Source organism: Chionomys nivalis, chromosome 13, assembly GCF_950005125.1.
Source record: "Chionomys nivalis chromosome 13, mChiNiv1.1, whole genome shotgun sequence".
In the NCBI taxonomy this organism is placed as follows: Eukaryota; Metazoa; Chordata; class Mammalia; order Rodentia; family Cricetidae; genus Chionomys; species Chionomys nivalis.
This window is the reverse complement of record NC_080098.1, coordinates 38,608,157-38,612,778: the sequence shown is the minus strand read 5'-3', so window position 1 is coordinate 38,612,778 and position 4,622 is coordinate 38,608,157.

Here is a 4,622-nt window from a genome sequence, read left to right as displayed (position 1 = left end):
TAGGAAAGGAAAAAGTCAAAGTATTACTATTTGTAGACAATATAATAGTATATATAAGTGACCCTAATAATTCCACTGAGAAGCTCCTACAGCTGATGAACACTTTTAGCGAAGTAACTGTATACAAAATAAACTCACAAAAATAAGGATCCCTTCTATATACAAAGGAAAAATAAACTGAGAAAGAAATCAGAGAAACATACCTTCATAATAGCTTCGAATAATATATCTTGGGGTATCTCTAACCAAGCAAGTGAAAGACTTTTATGATAAAAACTTCAAGACACAAGAAAGGAATTGAAGAAAATATCAGAAAATGGAAATATCTCTCGTTCTCATAGATCATTATGAATAACATGATAAAAGTTGTCACTCTACCAAAAGTAATCTACTGATTCAATGCAATCTCCATCAAAATTCCAGCACCAATTCTTCACAAACATTGAAAGGACATTTTCCAGCTTCATATGGTACCTTAGTTTGGGTTTTATTCCTGCGAAGAGACACTGTGACTATGGAAACTCTTTGTTATAGAGGAAAACGTATAATTGGGGAGACTTTCAGTTTCAGAGGTTTAGTCCATTATCATCATGGTGGGAAGCATGGCAGTGTGCAGGCTGACGTGGTGCTGGAAAAGGAACTGAGAGTTTTACATCTTGATCCACAGGCAACCTTAGGAGTCTGTGTGTCACACTGGGCATAGCTTGAGCATATATGAGACCTCAAAGCCTGCCCCCATAGTGACACACTTCCTCCAACAAGGCCACACCCCCTAATAGTACCACTTCCTGTGGGCCTATGGGCACCTGATATTTTTTTTATAAAGAAGCCAGGAATTCCCACTGTAATAAGATAACATCTTCAAAATATGATGCTGTAGAACAATCTTTGTATACTGTGCATGTGCATTGCTATCATTGTTAATAAAAAAAACTTACTGGCCTATAACTGGACAAGAAGAAATTAGGTGAGATCAGGTAGGTGGCAAAGCGTAGATAAGAAATATGGGTTAATTTAAATTCAAGATCTGGCAAGTAACAAGCCTGAGCTATTGGTTGAGCATTTATAATTTATATTAAGTCTCTGAGTCAGTTATTTGGGAAGCAGCTGTCAGTTATTTGGGAGGAGGCAGTTGGGACAGGAAAACTTCCTTATACAATATGGTGCTGGTCAAACTGGATTGCTGCTTGTAGAAGAATGTAAATATATTCATACTTACCATTCTGCCTAAAATTCAATTCTAAATGGATCAATGACCTCAATATAAAACTAGACACTTTGAACCTAATAAAAGAGAAAATGGGGACTAGCCTTAAACTAATTGGCACAGGAAAAGACTTTCTGAACAGAACACCATCAGCACAGACACTAAAACCAACAATTAATAAATGGGACCTTGCTGGACGGTGGTGGCTCACGCCTTTAATCCCAGCACTTGGGAGGCAGAGGCAGGCGGATCTCTGTGAGTTCAAGACCAGCCTGGCCTACAAAAGCTAGTTCCAGGACAGGCTCCAAAACGGCAGAGAAACCCTGTCTCGAAAAACAAAAAAATAAATAAATTAAATAAATAAATAAATAAATGGGACCTCATGAAACTGAGAAACTTCTGCATGGCAAAGGACACACACCAACATTTGGACACAGCAACAGTCTTGAGAATGGGGAAATAATTTTACTACCTAAAAATTCAATAGAGAGATAAAATACAAAATATATAAAGAACACAAGAAACTAGATATCAAGAAAACAACCCAGTTTTTAAAATGGGGTGCAGATTCTAACAGAGAATTCTCAATAGAAAAAATTCAAATAGCTGAGAAACACTTAAAAGAAATGTTCAGCATTCCTACTCACCAGGGAAATGCAAATCAAAGATTTTATTTTACACCTGTCAGAATAGCTACAATCAACAGAGCAAGAACCAGCTCATGCTGGTGAGGATGTGGTGTAAGAGGAACACTCATATATTGCCAGTGGGAGTGCAAACTGGTACAGCTGCTATGGAAATAAATGTAGCAGGTCCTCAGAAAGCTGGAAATAGATTAACCTTCAGAACCAGTTAATCCACTCTTGGGCATAAATCACACAGACACTTGCTCAACCATGTTCATTGTTGCTCTATCCACAACCAGAAATCAGGATCAACCTAGATGTTCCTCAAGAGAAGCATGGATAAAGAAAATGTTTTACATTCATACAATGGAGTATTATGCAGCTTTTAAAAATGACATCATTAAATTTGCCAACAAATGAATGGAACTAGAAAAAAAAATCATGCAGAGTGAGGTATCCCGGACCCAGAAAGACAAATATGCTATGTATTTAAGTATATGCTGGTATTAGCTGTTAAGTCAATGATAAGCAAGCTACAATGTTGTAATATGAGCAGCAGGGCTGCATCCCCGGCACCCGGCCGCCCGCATGGCTAGCTTATGCCCCGAAATAATTACACGGAAACTGTATTCTTTTAATCACTGCCTGGCCCATTAGCTCCAGCCTCTTATTGGCTAGCTCTTACATATTGATCTAACCCATTTTTAATATTCTGTGTAGCACCACGAGCTGGCTTACCAGGGAGGATCTTAACCTGCGTCTGTCTGGAGTGAGAGAATCATGGCGACTCCTGACTCAGCTTCTTTCTCCCAGCATTCTCTCTGTTTACTCCGCCTACCTAATTTTCTGTCCTATTAAAGGGGCCAAGGCAGTTTCTTTATTACTTGAAAGTAATTCCTCCATCATTTCCCCTTTTTCTGTTTAAACAAAAAAGAAAGGCTTTAACTTTAACGTGGTAAAATTACATATAACAAAATGGTTATCAAGCAAGAATTACAGTTACAATATTTATATCTATTTTATCTTTTATCATAAGTAAGGAAAACTATAACTAACCATTTTTCAACTCCATCAAAGACTCCAGAAGGATATAATATTACCTAAGCAAACAAGAAGTAAGATACTTCAAACTCTAGAAATGACAGAGACATCTCGCTGCCTGGACAATCACCCAAAGTTCTTTTGTACCGTTGGGGCATCCATCTTTGGCCTACAGGCCCATAGTATCCAGCAGACATTTTCATGAAGCAGGAAATTCCAAAGACAGTTTAGTCACTTTTTGCTGTGTCCTGTAGAATGTCTCGTAGACTCTTAGACCTACAGATGGTAGGTAGAGAATAAAGGACCAGAGCGAACAAATCTTGTTAGGAGAGGGAGATAAACTAGATAAGGATAGAAAGCTGCACCTGAAATGGGAGATCAAGTAGAGAGGGGAAGGAGAGAGGGGATTGAGGGAAAGAATAGAGGGAGAGACAGTTGAAATTAAAGGGCATTTGAGGAGTAGTGTGGAAACCTAATACAGTAGAAACTTACTAAAATACATACATACATGAAAGTGATCTAAATAAAATTGCCAACTAATGGAGGAGACAGAATCCCAACTGGTCATCTCTTGTCACCCAACGAAGCTTCCAATACTGTGTTTTTTTTTTTTTTTTTTTGGATTTTCGAGACAGGGTTTCTCCGTAGCTTTTGGTTCCTGTCCTGGAACTAGCTCTTGTAGACCAGGCTGGCCTCGAACTCACAGAGATCTGCCTGCCTCTGCCTCGAGTGCTGGGATTAAAGGCGTGCGCCACCACCGCCCGGCCGATTAGATTATATCTAATTGAGTTGAAGGTGGGGCCCCATGGAATCTCCAAACAACCCAATCAGTTTACAAGACTCTAAGTTGTTCTCCTTACTCCACAAACTGACAGCAAGGCCCTATTGCTGAAGACAACACCCATATTGTTGAGCGGGTGCCTATATAGTCTTCACCCCTGTGTTCCAGCATCTTTAGTACAGGAAGGTACTTTATACTCTGTCAAAGGTGTAACATAAACACCAAGTCAATCACAAGCCCTTTATCCTCAATGATTTAAGATATGCTAGGGCAATGGTGGGCAAAGTTTGTGAGAATAACCAACCAATAACTTATTTGACTTAAGGCTTACTCTACTTGATGTAACCCTATACCTCCAATTGCTTGGATGATCAAGAATCTGAGATGTGATAGCCCAGGGATATGGGGAAAAAACAAACAATACTGGTCTTAAATGAGGGAACAATTTATTGTAGCAATAAAATGACTCCTAATGATATTCCACTATACTCATAGATCAGGGCTTTGTTCAGCCATCATCAAAGATGCTTCCTCCTGTAGCCATGGAAACAAATTTAGAGACCAACAGCCAGACAATACACAGAGTGAGAGACCTTTGAACACTCAGCCCTAAATGGGATGACTCCCATTGTTATATATTTTTTAAATGAATGAATAGAAACCTCACCACTAGGGTAAAGGTTTCAGCTGAACTGTCACTTATACTTGCTGGGAGAGGGAAATCAGTTTTCTCCTATAAAGCAACACCTCCATGACCTCTGCATCAGCCCCTGACTCCAGGTTCCTGGCTTGTTTGAGTTCCTGTCCTGACTTCCCTCAGTGATGGACTATTACCTGGAAGTGTGAGCTGAAATAAACCCTTTCCTCTCCAAGTGGACTTGACCATGATGTTTAATCACAGAAATGGTAGCCCTACCTTTTCAAATATGACTCTTCACCTTTGCCATCTTCTGGGGCTGCCTGAATT